We start from the raw sequence: 20086 nt of genomic DNA on the forward strand, positions 1-20086 counted from the left end.
AGCCTACTAGACAGAGGGAAGAGAGTCGAGAGTACTAGCACTGCACCTAAACACCGGACTCTGAACTCTGAATCTCAATGGGCTATTTTAACAGCCATTACATCAGGGAGGTGGGGCACAAACACAAATCTTGTTCCCACTTATGAAAAATATCATATGCTCCATTCAAGTGAGGCTGTGAAAGTGGAGCTGCTGTTGTATCACAATTGTGTTTCAAATTGCCACCAAATAGCACTGTTTGAATTGCTGCTTTGAATATAAAGATGCAACATATTGTAATTTTGCCTCACAATAGTAATCATCAGCGCTGCTACACCATTTATTCAAACTCCAGCCATGAATGCATGTGACATTATCAAATGGGTCAATAATATCCATTGTCTACAACTGGAAAAGAAGGGAAGACGGCTTAAACGACGGACAGGGAATTTACATGTCAAAAACATCACATTTTCGATGATCCCGGTTCAGTGTGTTTTGTGGCCTGCTGATACACCTAAAATGTAACCATTATTCTCCATAAAAGTATATATAGTGCGCAGCGTAGCTATACACTAGATCACCTGTTTGCCATATGACTATAAGCTGTAAATAAGTGAAACTATGGAGTACGTTTTCAATGGCTGAGGCTACCTTGACTGACTTCTGATCGGGTGTTTTCACCCCAAAGTCCCATCTGAAGCTGTCAGTCTTAGGCCATCAGCTCACTCAGTCAACATAATTTAGAGCCCACTAACAGTTTAGGAGAGTGGCATTTACACGCAGTCATCCAAGAGGTGAGTGTTTAAGCCTTCTTGGCAACAGAGTTTCATTACTCTTTCATCATTCATGACTCCACTCCACAGGGTTGGTAAAAATCCTTAGCAAATACAAACCTTTGACCAATAGCTTCATCTGGCATCAATAAAGGCTAAATTGTTATTGAAATCCAAATTTTTAATAAAAGTTGATGGTAGGCATGCAATCAATTTTGACTGCTTGTTGCTATTCAAAATCCCACCTCTTTGTGAAGATCTTGATCTCGCACACAAGCACAAAATGGTTCTCTGAAAGCCCCTTTGGAGAATTTCCCTAAAGCCATTTTTCACACCGCTGTGAAGTAGATCAGAATTAGCTGCACTTGTCTGATTTTTTTTTTCAAACGCGAATTCTTTAAATGTTAATGAACCCCACAGGCTAATGTAAATGCATGACATTTACACATGCCTCTGACATGCCTCTAACAAGATTGTACACTACAATGACATTTTACTTAAGGAGTAAGCAGTGGGCAGAAATCTAAAACAGCCTGAATTTGATAGGTATCTGCCCCCCTCCATTCTAAACCTCTCCCACCTGACTAACACGGGCACAAACATGTGCTTCATGCACTCTGGAAATAAGTAAATCCTGACTTCAGACTTAAAAAAAAATTAAAACCCCAGTCTTTTCAGATACTTTGCTTTTATGCTACTTTACTGTATGTAGAACTGCACAAACCACACCCCTGCATTCCCTCTCGGGTCACTTGAAATACAGTATGCAAACAAAATGCAATATCCAATTTTTTGGGGGTGTTTTTTCTCAGACGACAAAAATATGTTGCTTATCCAAGTTTTAAAGCATCCATTGGCTGCTTATTTGCATTAATTTTCTCTTTAGTTTCCTGCTTTTGATTGCAATGAGCCATGAAAGATATGTCATGCAGTTAAATATTAATGTAAAAGCCAAGTCACAGCAGGATGTGAATATTGTCTGTTAGAATTCACACATCAAGACTTGAAACCCGTGCATTTCTGCATATTAAGTGTATGGTGGTTGCAGCTTTGTGACAGGTATCTGTGATGTGACAAATAAATGGTTTCCATTCTGGTGTAAATTCTGGATTAGTGTGCACAATAATCACGTTAATGTTTCTACCATCGCAGGATTAAGGGCAATGCAATTAGAATTACAAATGTGAAATCAGATGCGACACAGTGAAAGCCATTTTCACTAAAATGGTAAATGGCCTGTATTTGTATAGCGCTTTACTAGTCCCTAAGGACCCCAAAGCGCTTTACACAACCAGTCATCCACCCATTCACACACTGGTGATGGCAAGCTACATTGTAGCCACAGCCACCCTGGGGTGCACTGACAGAGGCGCGGCTGGCCCGACAGTGGCACCACCGGGCCCTCCGACCACCTCCAGTAAGCAACGGGTGAAGTGTCTTGCCCAAGGACACAACTACCGAGACTGGCCAAGCCTGGACTCAAACCGGCAACCTTCCGATTACAAGGCAAACTCCCAACTCTTGAGCCACGATCGCTATGCTGCCCTCACCACACGTGACCATGTGAAGCTAGACAGCTAGCGAACAAAATAGACGAGATCTTCCACACAAGGCTTGCTTTTCTTGCTTTTAATGAAGATCCTTTAAAGCCTTATCTCTCTCAAGGCTTCTCCTTGCTATTTCTTATTTGTAACTGAAATACACAGAAAGTGAAAATAAATTGCTAGCTAATACACATCCTAATGACAAACTTAAAGATTAGCCTAGCTTAACACGTGCGTTACATTAGCATAGCAGTTCACTCCAGGTAAACACATATAAAAGTTGTTTCTTAACACATTAATATTCACAAAGACGAACGTTTCCCAAGGTACAAGCGTGTACATGAACTCGTTCACTCTTTTAATACGGAGAAAACACGTCAAAGATATGCGAATGAACCGAGCGCTCCCTCGCTCCCGTTTCCGCACATACAATACGAAGATCGCTTGTGATAACGATGTCTCACTCTGAGCAAATTTCGAATCCATACATTTTAACTGTTGTTAGCATGAATTACTTAGAATATTTCTTAACTTTGAACTTATTTATCACTTTGCTTATGTAACTTAATCAGACTATGCACTAACTACTGACCTTTGACCAAAAGGCATAACAATCGCCCTATCGTGGTAAAGTTGAGGGCACAGCAAGGGCCACATATCCTCAAATATCTTTAAACAGCGAATCATTTACAGTAAGAATTGTAGAAATTCAGAATAAATTAACAGATATTCTAAAGAACGTTTTTTATAGTAACGTAACACATTAAACATGTGCTTCTTTATCTTTTTGGAGTTTTTTAACAAACCCTGACACTGCACCACCACAAGACCAGTAAATATATAATATGTGCACAACTGCAAAGAAACACAAACACAGAGTGTAACACATAAAAGTAGTTTAAATCTGCAATGAGACACAGCCCCTACATGGCAGACAGCTGCTACATTATAAAAAAAATTACACTGCATTTCATAAGTTGCGTTTGACTTGGGCAGGTTAGCCTTATGGGAAAGAAAAGAAATAGATTGCTGTTGACACTGTTGAGGAGCTGTTTTCAGCACCTCTGCTATGCTGTCTGGGACACTTTCCCAATTGATGGAAATACTTACATGAAAGTGATTGCACTGCTGGAACTACAAAAGCAAGAATAAAAATGCTCATGAGTTTTTGACAGCACATATAGCTGTTCCTTCTCCTTACCCACTTCTAAAGATATCAGCCAAGGACAAAAGTGACATGTGAACAAGATGCTTCCTCCTCCCATCAAATAGCCACTATGATCCCACTACAGATCTTTTATAACCACACCACCCAGCCTCGGGCAAAAAGTGGAACGACAGCCGGGGGCTTATAAAAACAACGTAATTGCAGTCTCATGTGAAAAGTCTCAGCGCTGCCATCCTAGCATTATGTGGGCACCATGGCCTCACAACTGGGAGCTAATAAACACCTTGTCAATGCAGTAGGTGTTAGCTTTACACCCAGGATGAGTGTCTCCAGGATACATGTTAACACATCATAAATCCACTCACTATTGGTCACTTAGTGTGTTGTGAGAAAGCAAGCCTGTGATCAGTCATCATACACTAACATCATGGTCCACACCATCACCACCCACTTTGTCTTGACTGCTTCTCTGTCCCAGTCTGCTGTCTATGATGAGGCTGATCTCTACCATGAATGAATAATGCTGCACACATATTTCAGTCTGATCTCATTAATTTACTGTTCCATTCTCTGTCTATATCTGGTTACATTTCAAGCATGGGCTACTAAGACATAACCATTCTTCACTGAAATATAATGGTGTTACGAGGATCAAGATTTTCCTGTGATATCTGATACTCTGTATTATACTGCCCGCTATGTAGAGATTTAGCTTATTGCAAACATTGATCAGCACGTTGTAATTCAATACTGCATGCCAACAGCAGCATGAATTTGTAGGCCAGAATGGAGAGGAGCGTTTTCTACATGTGTGTCGTAGCCTACTGTACTGTAGGGCAAAGAGGTTAATCCTACTGAAAAAATGTAGATAGTCAAGGTCAGTGGCTGCACATTTGTTTAATGAAGGCAGCCGGGGCGTCTGGACAAAGCGGATCACACACTTCAGGAGCCTCTTAACTGCTGCAAAGCAGCTATGATTGAGTCAGCAGTGTGCCAATCATCAATGAAAACAAAAAACAGTAAAACATGACAGAAATAGGGCTTTAAGCCTGGGGATGAAATTAACAACCACAGGGCAGGATTAAAAAAAAAAAACAGAAAAACACTTACTGTAATGGGGTCACTCTAAAGTCATTACTGAGTCCAAGAAGCAAACAAAGGTACCTTGATAGGGAGAGCACATCGGACCATCCAACCAAAGCCCCCCACTCACCCACACACATACAGGTGCCACACCCTTGTGGCTGTGTGATATCTCAGTGTACCCCCTATCTATCACGTTAGATTGTGCGCCCAGATAATGCCAGAGAAGCTGTGCTGCTGCTGTTGCTGCTGATGGAACGACTGGAGGCTGCTCCTGTTCGAGCTGGCTGTCCGCTCCTTCCGGCTATTTATAACCAATAGAGCTACAGCACTTTATGAATGTCTGCAGGCACAGCATCACAGAGTCTTCTGATGCTCTGCCTCAACAGCTTTTGTGAGAATTATATGCATATAACAGTACACACATTATAATAGGCTGTCCTGCAGAATAAAGCGGGAAGACATTCAGGGGCCGCTGTCACATTCCCTAAAAATGCAGCCTCTAATAACAAACAACAGATGGAGTGTGGCACCATAAACGCACAAGTTTCATCTTGTGGACTGCTTCGTCGCAATTGGTGCTATATATAGATCCCACGTCTGTAGTCTAGTTGAAAACAAAGAGTCCCAAGTCGTTTCACAAAAAAGAAAAAAACAAATGCACCACCACACCGCTGCAGAAGCCTGCTTGCTTTTTATACGCTGCCCATTTAACAGATAGCCATCTTTGCAGATGAATAAAATGGCATAGGAGGGAGGATCACGACTGCCTCACACTTCAACACAATGACAAATGTTATCTCAGCAGAGCCTATACGTGGTCAAATAAAGGCTAGATGAAGATAACATTTTGCAATTCACTCACCTCCCTACACACACACACAGACACAGTCCATGTTCTGCCTCTCTCTCTCACGAACACAAACACACACACACGCACACATACACACAGTCCATATTCTGCCTCTCTCTCTCTCTCTCTCACACGAACACAAACACACACACACGCACACATTCGCGGGACAATTAAATTTGATTAATGCTTTAAGCTTTCGTCCTCTCCGACGAGCACACGCACACGCAGAAATGAGCAGAAAAGCAGATTTAAAATGTGCACCGATAACAAAACTCTAAATGAATTTGGAATGTGTCTTTATTGGATGTTCTGATACCTGCAGAGGACGCGCCTAATCACACTCAAGTCCCCGTTTGCTTTTCTGTCCTGTCAACAAATTCTGTCCTTATCATTTGGGACTTGCAGGAATATATGTGTATATGTATATTGTTGATTTGACATCGGAAAGCGCTCCTTGGAGTTACAAATAAACCTCTCTTATGAACTGATGTCGCCACTAGCGCACTAGAATTCACATATTTGATGGATGTTTTCTTCAAAGTAGCCAGGGGGAGACCAGGGTTTGGCTGCATACTATCCACCTCTCTAAAATCTTGGCCTCACCCCACATTAAACCGCAGTGACATAAGCACGGAAACCGAAATGTATCTGCATTATTTTATTTATTTATTGATTGATTGATTTTAAAAACAGTTTTTCCTAAATTATTTTATTTTATTTCACTGGCTTTATTAACCAAATACTCACCTGCTGTAGCCCTCACTGCTTCCAAGCATCCTTTCGCATTTCTTCCCGACGGCAACTCCCAGCCACCAACACTTAAACTGAGACGCACTATCTCAAGTCCATCTCCTTGATAGATAGCTTTAAAAGATGACAAGGGAGAACAGACACCAGGCAGCCGTTTCCTGCTGATTTCCAACGACTTTCTCCAAAACGGCACTGCTGCAGTTCTGAGACGATAGCAGTAGTTAAAACAGATAACCCACACAAACGCGCACATACAGCGCGATCCTCCCTTGGTAATGGGGCTCCTTGTGAGCCCGAACTCGTCCGATGAGAATAAAGGAGGAATGCAAATGGCAGGTAGAGAACAACTCCCACGCACTGCTCCCGATCCAAGCGCACAGCTCCCTGATGCAGTCTCTCCACAGCACACTCTCGGTACTGTGTGACTGGCTGTCGTCAGTGGCACAGGCAATCCGATTGCTGGAGGGAGGGACGGAGATGATCAGCGGAACGCACTCTGCCCGGTGTCCTACTCAAGTGTGTGTGGTAAAGCTGTGTGTTTGCCTGGGCGTGTGTGCCGTGTTCTATCACGTCACATACGCAATTCGTCCATTTAGTGGTATATTCATTTAGACCCCACGCGTTTTGTTAACCTTCCTTATATGTCCAGATATGTCTTTCCAGATTTCAGCCTCTCCTCTGGCGCGCACAGAAACGTTGACGCACACGGGCACATGGGACATAAAGCAGCAATATATTCTGAGGGTAAATATGAACCTAATTTGTCCGCGACACCTTTGTAACGTGCAAATGCTTCACCGAAACGTCATGGAAAATACGGTTATATATAATTATATATGTGTCTGAGAAAGAAGTGGAAACCAAAAGGGAACGTGAGACGAGGAAGGAAGGGAGTCTATGAGAAAGTAGCAGTTCCCTTTTTAAAGGCCTGATGGCACTGTGGGCTTCGGGTACTGCAGTCAAACATACACAGGCATTCACAACACACTGCTTCTTCCATGAGGCAGTCTATGCAGTATGCTCCCTAATACATACCTGATATTTTACCTCCTGTGATTTTTAAACGGAGTCTATGGACAATCACTTAGAGATGGTAGGTGATTTAAAACTGGAAAATAAAATTACAACCCCAATCAAAAAAAGGGTTGCTGTGTAAAAACGCAGTGATTTCTTGTAATCACATTTTTCACAACAAAACATAGAAAAAATAGATATTTAAACTGAGACTTTTTACTGTGTCACTGAAAAATAGGTATTTATGAATTTGATGTCGCCACACTTTCTGAGTAAAAAAGTGGGACAGAGCAACAAAAGGCTGGAAAAGGAAGTGGTAGAAGGAAGGAAGAGCAACTTAGAGAGTTTCTCAGAAGGAAAGATGGGCAGAGGCTTATTAATCTGGAAAAAAAAAACTGCATCTACAAATAGCGGAGCCATTTCAGAGTAACCTTCCTCATAATGAAATTGCTAAGACTCTGAATATTTCATTCTCTGCAGTAACACAATATCAAAAAAATCAGGAGAATCGCTGTGTGCAAAGGACAAGGCCAAAAAACGCCAATACTGGACACTCATGGGTTTCAGACCCTCTGGTAGCACTGCATTAAATACAGGCATGATTCTGACATGGAAACCATTGCTTTGACTGGGGAACACTTCCAGAAGTCACTGTCTGTAAACACTGTCCAGGATCCAGGATAAGAAATCTATCATACAAAAAAAACATATGCTAACATGATCCAGAGCAACTTATGCTCCCTTTTAGATGATGTACTTTTCATGGATGGTCTTGCATTCAGTAAGACGTTGCTAAACCACATACTGCAGCTATTACAACTTCATGGCTTTAGCTGGTCTGCCTGCAGTCCAGGCTATTCACCAACTGAAAATATTTTGCACATGAAATGAAAGATATGAAAAGGAAACACACTGCTGAACACCTAGAATCCTATATAAGAGAAGACTGGGACAACATTCCTCTACCAAAACTCCAGCAGTTGGTCTCCTCAGTTCCCAGATGTTTAGAGTGTGTCATTACAAAAAGAGGGGATGCTACAGTAGTAAGCCCTGTGTCAACTTTTTTTTCTATTGCTGTCATGAAATTTAAAATGAGCTAAAAATTTTCACAAAATAACGAAATATCTCAGTTTAAACATTTGGTATGTTTCTATGTTCGACTGCAAAATCGGACTTATTCACCATAGACATCTGTAAGTTTACATGGTGCTTGCACTGTCTGCCATGACATGTTCCATTTATGAATCCTTACTTTGCTGTTAGGTGTAACCCTTACCAATGACCCATTTTAAAAAATTATATATATATCATTAAAAACTTTTATCAATGTCATAAACAATAGGACCTTAACTCACTGATTGGTGAAAACTTGCAAAGCACTGTGCCCATGAGTTAATGAATGGTCTTAAATGTAAACCAAAAACCAAAACAATGGATTTTACATTGTTTCAGGAAAAACACACACATATTTATGTGCATATAATACAAACACAATTATGAGTGTTTAATTCATTTTCAGAAATAGAGTCACATTAATCTTGTCTAACCTCGAGTGGCCATAAAGTTGAACATTAGCATGTTTGTTAGCATGGCAAAAATAAGTTGTTGAAATTTAGATTTTTCAGCAATTTTCTCAATTTTCTAGTTTTTCTCAATTTTGTGCTCATGATGAAACTTATTCATGCGTTCAGTATAGAAGATCTGTAACCACCCATTTAGCCACTTCCTTGATGTCCACCTGCTAGTCTATTCTTTACTGCACTTCCCACGCTGTCAAAGTCAATGCTGACATCATTACTCAAGACCAATCATTCTCTTGCCCACCTTCAGTGAGCCAATCAGCTCCAACCCATGTGCTTTAAATCTCAGTGCTCTTCTGTCTTCCAGTCTGTCATTTGTACAGCCACCTCCTCCCCATCTCTGCCTCACCCTGCTCAATCAGAACCCATCCAAGTCCCCATCTTCACCAGCACCAGCGTCTATCATTGCTGGGATTCTGTTCTGCCATAATGAGTCTTGGCAAATAAATGAGACCAAATAGATTAATTAATTTCTGTATCACAGAAAATCATGTTCCATTCTTACAAACGATCTCTTGAACTACCTGTTATCTTTGAGTACTGGATGCTGGTGTTAAATGATTTGGTTGGTTTCGTATCACTGATGAACATACTAGGAAGGCACTAACTTATTTTTTTTGTGATTAGCTGAGGTGTAATTACAGTAAAAAATAGAATATTTTGTAACTGAAATATGATTTTGATGGTGTTTACGTCTGTGTACATTAACTGCAAAAGGTCTTTAAAGTAAGCTATAAAATGAAGTTATTCCTATTTTGAAGAGTTTTAGGACTTAGATTTTAACTTCGATTTCAAAAACTATAATGTACCCTATATTATCTGCTTACACTATGACAAAGTCACACAAAATATTTGTCCAGCAGTCTTGAAATCTGTCACTTTTGCATGCCTAAAGCAACTCTGCACAGGAACTTAAGCCATTCTGGCACCACAGCTACTTGTCAATGTCTTCAGCAGCAGATCACGCATGGCCAAGGTACCCTTGCAATGAGTAGAAGGAATTTTGCCAGTATTTTAGAGTTATTTCCACGCTGCCTGGCTATAAAACCATTCTGTTAGACAGGGGCTTTTTCTTTCCAGATCACTACCCTAGAACTGACAGTATATTTCCCTATAGATATAAAGTTAAAAATAAACAATTGTAATACGTTTTGTGTACTGGTGCTTGACATGTTTCATCAATATATATTACTCATCAGCTGATCGATATGAGTAAAATAAAATTAATAAGTAAATGCACGATTATACTCAGATTTGCAGTACTAGTCAAACATGCTCACTGTGTTATTAGATGAATAAAACTCAGAGAAAATTAGATTCCAAAAGGGAACATTTGACTGTGACATGATGCACCTCATAGGCGGGAGGAGAGAGGCGATATATATCATTCTTCTCTACTTCGTCTCCATCCTCTCTGCCCTGCTAAGAGCTGCAAACAACAACAGAGGTAACAATGGATACCTAGTGACGCCACAGACTTTGAAAGGATCCCATCAATAATTAATTTGTTCAGCTGTGTTCCTCAACACTGGCACGCATGCTTGTCCTTAATCTTCTCTTATACTTGGTGTGAGGGGTTTCTGTCAGGTGGATAATCATGACACTGCAAGATGAATGACTCTGTGATTAGATGATAAAATAACCATTTTCTTGTTATGCTACAATTGTTCTTGATAGGTGAGTGGCTTTGTATAGCAAGTTTCAAGGTTGTCATTCTTGCTGGGTAACTATTGATAAGGCTGGCCCCCCAATGAATTCTGATACCGATACAGTCTTTGGCATCATTTTAAGAGTCACTATTTCAACAGAAATAAAGAAATATATTTTTGAGAATGAATCATGAATTGTGTCTGCAAGCTAGAATAACTTTCACTCTGACTTAATTTATGTTGCCAAATTAAATTCTGGTGTTCAGAATCTTTTTTCCTTCACAGTAGGAGACAAATGAAAACTTGGGAATGAAATCTTAACTGTTTTCAACATCAAGTGAAAACTGAATTCACCAGTTGCCGACAGCCTTTTATTTTTGTTGTTTTTGTTTGTTTTTCAGTCTTTGGTCCCTTTGGTATTTCTTTTTTCAAAAGGCAGATTGACTCTTATTATGAGTTGCAGCTAACCATTTAGCGTGTGATCATATATCCATTCAGCAACAACAGATAAATATTAAGATGCCAACAAGTAGTTGAATCTTTCACTGCTGCGCAATTGTCTGCTGGGAAACCTTCATGCATCTGGATGCTACAGACCAAGCACACCCACATGGTGATGGCATTCCCCAATGACAGTGGCCTCTCTTAGCTGGACATTGCCTCATTTCACAAGAGCTGTTCAAAAAAGACTCAAGAAACAGGACAAAGAGCCCATGGTATTGATCTAGACTCCAGACTCTCACTTTGTAACCCACAGGATCAAAATGATCCACTGCCAGCTTTCCCTGCCAGCCATGGGACGCCCATGGTGGTTTTTAAAGTTGTGGCTGATTTGTGTATTTACATGTGTATTCACCTGGTGGGCTGCCAAGGTACTGCAGGAATAATAACAAAAACTCAGGTTGAAATTACAACTTGGTACAGTTATATATTTATCTAAATATATTTGTTTATTTACTGTTGGCTGTGCGACAGACTGGCCATCTGTCCAGGGTGTATCCCACCTCCTGCCCTATGGTAGCTGGGATAGACTCCAGCTTCCCTCTACCCAGAGACTGGGATAAATGGAAGAGACTGTGAGGGTTGGTTTGTAAATTAAAACTGATAATAGGAGGTTAGTTTGTTATATTACTCATGGTCCTCATTTACTGCAATGGCAGGTCAACTTAATATCAGAGCAAAACGTGCAATAGACATGTTGGTCCGCTGTGTCCATTTCACGCTTTGCCTCTCCAAAATCTGAAATGGAGATGCGTGAAGAAGTTGCATTACCAGCAGGGCGAGATAATATATTTTAAGACACGAAGTCGGTGGTGAGCAAAAAACGTACTAAGGATATTTCCGGGTCCTTAATTGTCAGAATCGATTAAGCTAGGGGGCTAATATGTATTTACGTGTAAATGTGACAGTAATGTCTGCTAAATGCTTTCCTGTGATTATTTTCATGTAAAATAGCTCCCTTTGCTGCAATGTTTTGGAGACCAAAGTGTGAAATTGACACGGTGGACGGGCGTTTCTGTTGTTACACACTTTGTCGTGATATTGGGTTGGCAGGTGGGTCACACATTGGCCTCAACGCTTGACTGAGTAGTATTAGCAATTGATCATGTTTTTAAAAAATGAAATTTTCAAGGAAATGCAGTGCTTTATCTTGTATTTTGATTCGAGTGAAGATGTAATATTGGGTGGGTCCCAAGGGAATTTTCTGGTTTTTAAATGTGCTGTAGCACTCTTGACTTTGGGAACAAGCTGGGTTTATTTATTCATACAACAGCAGTCTCACAAAGTGGCTTCATTTTATAGCACATTAGTATATGATACGCCCGTGAAATACAAAAATAGTTAGAAAGATGGAGTTTTTATTTTTTAAAGACCTTTAGGAGTATTGCTTATTTTCCTTTGTGTTACAAATCTGCATTTGCTGGTTGTTTTCTATTTTTAAAACTTTACAACCGTGCAAAAAATACTTGGGTATAGCAGGAATCTGTGGTTTGGGCAGAAACCCTTTGCACATTTGCTGTGTGCCACAAAATGCAGCAGCCAGAAACTCTTTGGGGGGGATATGTTAGGCAAGCATTGGTCCTGGCTGGGACCAAATTTGACATCTCATAACACTTACTTGCTCCAAAGTAATATCGATTTCTTTTCCAGAAAAGAAACAACAACAATATAAAGCTAAAAAAAAACCAGAACCCAGACACAGCACAGCAAAACTCAACAGCAAGAAAAACCTCTTGAAACAAAGTAAACAGGACTTACAAACCTATAAACTTTCCTTCTCTGTTTTCCATCAAACTTTGTTGGCTGTTAAGTTGGTCAAAGTAAAGAAGCATAAATATTTCTTTCTTGCCCTGTTTTTCTTTCTTTCTTTTTGCGGCACTTACCTAAAATCCATCTCTTTACTCACTATTCTTCTAATCCTTACAAATGGCAACACACTCCCCACTGTCACTCAAACGTCCTCACACATAAATAATAGGCACATACATCGACTCACTCATTGTCTCTCAGTCTCACACTCACACTCATTTGCCCTGACTTGTGTTATTGTACTGCTATGTAAAATGGCTGGTGCAGTGAAAATGGAAAGCAGTGAGGTTGGAAGGGAAAAGTCCCTCAATGGGCTTTGAATTGCCAAGGTCCTGAATAAGCATTGTAATATGGGCTTGCAGGCAGCAACCAAATATGCAAAGAATTGGATTTGGCATTACTGACATCTAGTTTTACCCTCGCAAATGCGCAACCTACAGAAATACAAAATCATAATTTAGCGGTAATGCACACTATTAACAAGCTTTAACAATGTAAAGGATATTGTTCTGGGACTGCGTGTGGTTTAGGGAGTGATTGCTTTGGTTTTGTAGCATGACATCCTCAGATATAGAACTATGTTCATAACAAATAATTGAAACTCATAATGTTGCAAGAGTTTCAATCCAACATGAAAATGACAGCCATCAAGATCATGAAATCTGTTTGAGATGACAGCAGTACACCAAAGGAATATGTAATGGTCATAAAAATGATGACATATTCACATTGATAAGTCAACTAATGAACAGCTCAGCACCCATAATCATTGCTGAACACATTTCTGAACCTTGTTATAGTAGCTTTGACACAATTGCTCCCACAGATGTACTAAGTGGAAAAGCATACAGCAAGAAGGGATCCTGGATACTAACTCTAAGGCTAGTGTTTCTTTGGGCTTACTAGCACAGACCATACTGATATCAGAGGTATTATCTGGCCTATCATAGTAATGAAGAATAAATACTGTGGCAACTTGGACCTAGATCTGGACCTAGACCTAGCCCAGTGGTCATATGAGCAATACTTTGTCTTCAGTGGTTTATATTTCCCACAAAACAATTGGCAGGCTGCTGCTCTCTCACCGCTACTCAGGCTCAGTGCAGTGCAAGAAAGACTGCAAAGAAAAATGATGCTCCCATGCCACTTGCACACACTGCTTTGGGCAGACTATCATTCCCATTAAACTAATAACAGTTAGCTTCTTATCTCACAGTGTCTTGGCAAAGTCACTTCCACCCTTGAACACATTGCCTTTGAATGCTGGGGCTTAATCTATCACTGAGGCCCAAATGAGACCGCATAATCCTCTGCAATTTTTTGTTCTTGTATTTCACATTATCACTGATTTCTACTGCATTTTTTATAAACTTTTTTTTATTTTCTTCCATTTTGGAACAATGATGCTGTCCTTCAGTTTCATAAGCAGACAGAATGTTCAATCAAGAAAAAATAGCTGATGTCAGAAGCTAGTACATGAGTGGGTTTATTCTTTTGTTGAACCAATTTTCATTATCAAATTACTATTTGAAACTATTCAGATAGTGGAAATATTTAAAGTTTAATGTAAAATGTGACAGTGTCAATGCTCCCATCCACAACCTTATACAACACTTGATTCTGGAGAATCAGTGCACAGGTGTTTCGATGCTTTAGAGGCAAATGAAAGTCCAACAGGTCCCAGGTCAGTTCATATTCTCTCTTGGCATTTAGGACTTTGGTAAAGATCAATTTTCTTTGTTTTACCTTTAAATAATGCAGCCCACAGAAAGACTAATTTAAACAACACCACTAACAGAATATAATAAGAACTTTCTCAGCAATGAACAACAAAACAGTTTGACCTGGAAATATTCATATTATTGAAAGCTCAATTATGTTTTTTTTACTTTTCTTTTTGCAAACAGGATAACATTGCTAACATGAATGAAAGCTACAATGATCTCACTCGTTTTTTTTTTATGTTAAAGTTCAAACTATCTTCACTCATTAAGAAGTGTCAGCCTTAACAAACCAATTCAGCACCACTGCTGCTAAATTTGATCAATAATACCATTAACAATAGCTGTCAGTTTGCTGGGTGTGGTTGAGCTCATGCTGAATAAAAAGACAGAACGTAAAGAGAATTAAAGAATATTATTTCTTGCTATCACCTTAAGAGTCAAAAGAATATACTTTGGATTAAGACTCATTTAATTTACTGAGGTACTATAAATAAATCCAGCCAGAAGAAAAAAAATCAACAATGTTGTTTTTTAAATAAATGACTTTTTTTTTTTTAGTTTTTTAAAGTAAATTTAAGAGTGAAAGCATTTTCTGTCTTGCCGACTTTGACTTATACCCATTGTCATTTCTTGGACAAAGGTCAAAGACCTTTTCTGATTTGTGTTAGTCTCTCTGGTGGGGGTTACCTTCTTCTTGGTGTCTCTCTGTGGGCCTTCATCTATCTGATGTTTCTAGTTCAGCGTGTACTCCACTGTCCTTGATGCTCAGTTCTGGTTTACAGATCATATGATCATTGCATCTCTGCTGCCTTCTTTTCTTGTTCAGCAGGTAATTGGTGACTCTCCTGTCTAAGACAGCTATAGCTGAACTCATCTGATCAACCAATGCTGCAGATTTTTCTAATGCAGATTTTTACAAAGATATTACCCAATAATATTGGGTAATATTATTCGCTAGTTTTCATTAATCTGCAGGAGCTTTGTCACTTTGTATATTCTTCTCTTACATCTTTTGAGACAATAGTGTTTGATCTAATACTGTGTAAACAGGACTGAATGTCTTTCTTTTTGTATTTGCTTCATGATCCAGTCAGTGACCAGCATGGCAGTCCTTTTGTCGGACAGAATGCAAATATTACAAACACTTCATTCAACAGTGCCTTACATAAAACATAGTTACATGGCTAACATACAGAGAAATACCGTACTTGTTTGACAAGCTTCGGAACAAAATGAGCAAAAAGTGTGACCTCACCTGTTAATTTGTGTTTAAAAAAAGGTTTTAGGATGCATACTTTTTGGAATATAGTCAGTATTTAAATAAACAAATATACACGTAAATAACTCCAAAATGTAAGGAAACGATCCTATGAACCTCTTAATGGCGGCTGTACAATTTAGTGGTCAACCACTGTAGTTGCTCTTTTATCTTGTAGAACGAGCCGTTTGGGTTTTCATTTTGCCAACAAGACAAATGTGACAAATGTGTTTCCCTATAGACAAGCTATTACAAGCAGTGGTTTGGCCTCAGACCCCTGCAGATATTCTGCTCATGGCCTCTGAAACAATGGCTCTGTTTTTATTTATTTTTTCATCTGCAGGGCACCATCCATTGCCAGGGCTACTCGCTTGTCATCTTGGCATACAGACAATGGCTTCCGGACACAAGAGCTCCTTGTAAAAGATGTTGCCACCCCTCGGTCTCTGTGCAGTACAGACACACATAAAAATCCCAGCAAACACTTGGACACATAAACACAGGCACACACAAAGCTAATCTAGGACTGAATCGAATCGTATCCCTTTGTTTTTGAGATGGTAACTGAAGGTGAGGGAGTGGTATTGGGAGATTGGGAGTAGGATACACTGGTAATCACTATTTCAAATAATTTCACTATCCCCCCACCGCCCATACACTCCTCACTAACACTGCACTATTCCAAAGGGCAGGGAGAGATTTCAATCTCTTTACAGCTGCCACCATGACTTTAGTAAATTGTTGACAGCCAAATCCATGTCGATCTGCTGAGTGATTGCATGCTGCAAAAGGTCTAATCTCATTTTCTCTGCAGCTCACACTGGCTGTAAACGAACAGACATTAAGTTGAAGTTAAGTTAAAACGTTCGATCATAGAAGCCACGCCTAGTTAAGAGTATTATGGAAAATCAATCATCAATAAGCCTTCAAAGCTGTTTGGTACAATAAGACTATGAAATGTTAAACTGTCCATTGTGAAAACTGTATCTGATACAAACAGTGTATGGCCTTATAGTATACACTTCACAGAGGATGTAGATGGCCTGTGTTATTAGACTTTGCTGATGTCAAACACATAAAAATGCTCAAAGAAGCTCAGCGCCTCTGGCTAGTTTTTCCATGGCATGCAATCTTAACGCTATTCATGCATTTAACAGTGTCACTAAAAGACATGAGTCATGAAAAAAATATAAGCCGATGTATACGAGCTGCGTAATTTAAAAACAGGCCTAGAACAAAGTATTTCATACAAAAGTCAAACTGGTTAACAAAAAGTGTTCAATATTATTGCTAATATTGAATCCATGTGTTCAAGGAAGTACTTAAACACTAACTGCTCTAGACAAATAAATAGATTAAATTTGACCACAAGTGTGTTTCAACAACACTTTCAACCTGTGAACATATGCAAAATTTACTACTATCTACTATCTACTCAGCCTCCTTTTTACAGCTTAGATTTACTTCACACAAATTCACTCTCTATCTATTCATCCAGTATTCATCAGTCGGTCCAGGCAATCTTCTCATCTAATATATTCTAAAAACACTCTGAATCCACTGGTTTATAAATGCCATCATTTTATTTTAAAATATTTGTCACATTGGTATCATAGCCAAGTCAAATTTTCACCCTCACCTAGAATATTTTGTTGCAACATGTCTGTCTTTAACACACCAACCAATGGTTTGTGATCTACTGCACATTAGAGCGCCACCCGGGCAACGAAAACCTGTTTCTGTTAAAGAGAGCATGAGAACATGTTCATGCCAAGCAACTAAAAGGCAGCTTGCTTTTTAATTCCTCACACATTTCAGGGTCAGCCTCGTCAGGCGATTTCCTTTGCCTGTGGAGGCCTCTGGACAAAAGTGGAAAATGAGAGGAAAAAAATACTGATGAGGAATGTGGCAGTTACTCTGGACAACCAATCGCAAACCAACACTCACTCCAAGCTCTCACAAGCCATGAAAAACAATACAGCATATGAAGTATCTGGCTGCTTATATAAAAAGTGAAGATTTGGGGTATTTTGATGAATCAAATGCCCAACAACAATACCCCAAGGACATCATGGAAGAGTGTCATAAAGTCCTATCAAAAGATGATGTTAAAGACTGGGAAAAAGTGATGCTAGAGAGAAATCACACAAAGTTAGATGGTTTTAACAAAGGACTGAACAAGATTTCTATTGTACACTACTGTATATAAACAAAGGTATCAGATGATAAAGGTGTTTAGGGCCTAGCCATGCACTCTGCCTTTACAAACATTTGTAAAAGAATGGTTTGTTCTAAAGGGCCATAGGAGTCAAGTCAGTTGATGCAAATTCTTCCATTTAAAATATTCCATGATCAGCTGTAATTTGCATTACTGAAAAGTAAAAGAGTTTAGGAACCATAGCAACTCAGCCACAAAGTGGCAGACCACATAATGTTACCCAACTGGGGTTGCTGAGGCGCATAGTTCATAAAAGGCACCAAAGCCCTACCTATTCAGGAACGACAGAGTACCAAACCTAAAAAAACGTTGTGCCAGGAGCTTCGTGTGTTGGGCTTCCATGGCCAGAAGCTCCTGTAGGTGTAATGTGTAGGTGGCCGTGGACTTTTATCTATATAGTGTAGATGCAAAATCAGTAGGGAACAGGCCAAGACAATGAATTGAGAATGAGTCATAGCAGTAGTTTCCTCTTATGAGGTAATGTGTATGCAAAAACTGGCATTCCACATAAGCGCATATGTTGTTTGAAGAACAGTAACAGTTTGCCTAAACTAGTGAGGCTGATCTGACAGCTTTATGGCTGGACACATATGGAGAGTAACTTCAAAAGAAATACATATTCACTATTTACGCAAGGACATACCAAATGAAATGACAGCAATGCAAAGCATCTCACATTCAGCAGGAAATTCTCACAGTGCTGCGGTCAGCTAAATGCTGCTCCATATTTTTAGACTGTGCTCCTACTGTGAGCAGAACAGAACAGATGACTGTGATTGTACACTTTGTTACAACACAGAGGGAGAAGCGCAGAGATTAGAAAGCATTTTCTGGAATTCGCAGAGATAACCGATTGCACGCATCCTTGCACGAATGATGTCACTGGGAACATTAGTGGACAGGATGTTGACATTATGGACACGAGCGGTCAAGGACAATAACGGTAGATCAAATGAGGGGTAAACATAAACATATTCAAAACAGAGTTTGTGAAACGTGAAGGTCAGGTACACATGTGCTCAAACCCAGTTAGAGGCAGCATGAGATGCAATGCTAAAAGTGTCACAAGATGAAAGTCCAACTGCTGCTTGTGAAGCTAAAACTAGATCTGAAGCTGAAGTCATTACAGCTAAGATCAAAAGGCAACCATTCATGCGCCATCATAACATGGTATAGCATTTTAAATGAGATAAATATTACTGGTAAGACTCTGCAGACACTGTGCACTTAGTGCAGTAGTACAGCTGAATGTGACAAAATGATTCCTGTTGGACAATCACACTGACGGCAAATTTGAAAGCATGCAGTCAAATGAAAAATATCTGGCGCAGGAGTTGGATGCAGAGACCCGATTTCCTGAAACAGTGCACTGTGACACCCTCCCCCAAAAAAGGAAATATCTTCAACTACAAGGGAGACAGTGAGGTAGTAATGGATCCACACAACAGGTTTACAAGCTGTTTTACTGGACTACGCTATTGATGTTATGGAAGAGTATTTTTTTTCTCACATCCAGGGCACAGAGACATACTTGGGGAAGTGAATCTGATCGCATCTGTCAATAAGAAAAATGCTAGAACTTTTCCCCAGGGAAACATTGCACTGGAAAAAGCCGTGACACATCGTGACACCAGACACATTAAAAGCAAAGGATATCCTGCAGAATTGAATGCTTTGAGCAGACTTCTAGATGCTGGAACTAAACAACTACAGAAACTCGAGTTCACCTCCAGTCTCCAATAATCGAATCGAATTTGGTTGTCCCACTGCTTTTTGCACCAGTTGCTGAAGGAGATCACAGTTTCCTAAAAGTGCAACAAACAAACAAAAATATAAAAAGCTACTGAGTACAATGACACAAGACAGACTTAACAGACTGCTAATGATCTTCATAAAGGATAATCCGGCACAGAGAATCAAACCACAGGGTCCAGTTAAAGTAGCAAACTCTACTGGTAGCTACCATTTAGTACTTGAGAAACCAAAGTTTGATTATTTTTAAAAAAATACAATAAGTGAGCTGCAGTAAGAGAAGTAAAGAATTTGAAGACATTATTATGAGAATTACTATTATCCTTTTTGTGCTATTGGTGTAATTAGTTGTAGTGGCAAAAACCTCCCCTACAGGCAGTTTTTGCCAGGCTTGTGGCATTTTTCCAAATTCTTCATTCCATATT

The 20086-nt window shown here is 39.6% G+C and overlaps 1 protein-coding gene across 2 annotated transcripts in view; it reads right to left on the reverse strand.

The window, feature by feature from the left end:
- The window catches only part of lingo1a (leucine rich repeat and Ig domain containing 1a), a 135478-nt gene that overhangs the window by 19729 nt on the left and 95663 nt on the right, over positions 1-20086 (reverse strand). The window contains exon 1 of one of the 2 annotated variants that reach the window (XM_004570282.3): positions 6154-6678. The exons of the other annotated variant lie outside the window; for it this stretch is intronic. The gene's annotated coding sequence lies outside the window, so the exon portion shown is untranslated. Of the gene's footprint in view, positions 1-6153; positions 6679-20086 lie in introns of those variants that run through there. 2 annotated transcript variants of the gene reach the window in all.

This window comes from Maylandia zebra, linkage group LG7 (assembly GCF_041146795.1).
Source record: "Maylandia zebra isolate NMK-2024a linkage group LG7, Mzebra_GT3a, whole genome shotgun sequence".
Lineage (NCBI taxonomy): Eukaryota > Metazoa > Chordata > Actinopteri > Cichliformes > Cichlidae > Maylandia > Maylandia zebra.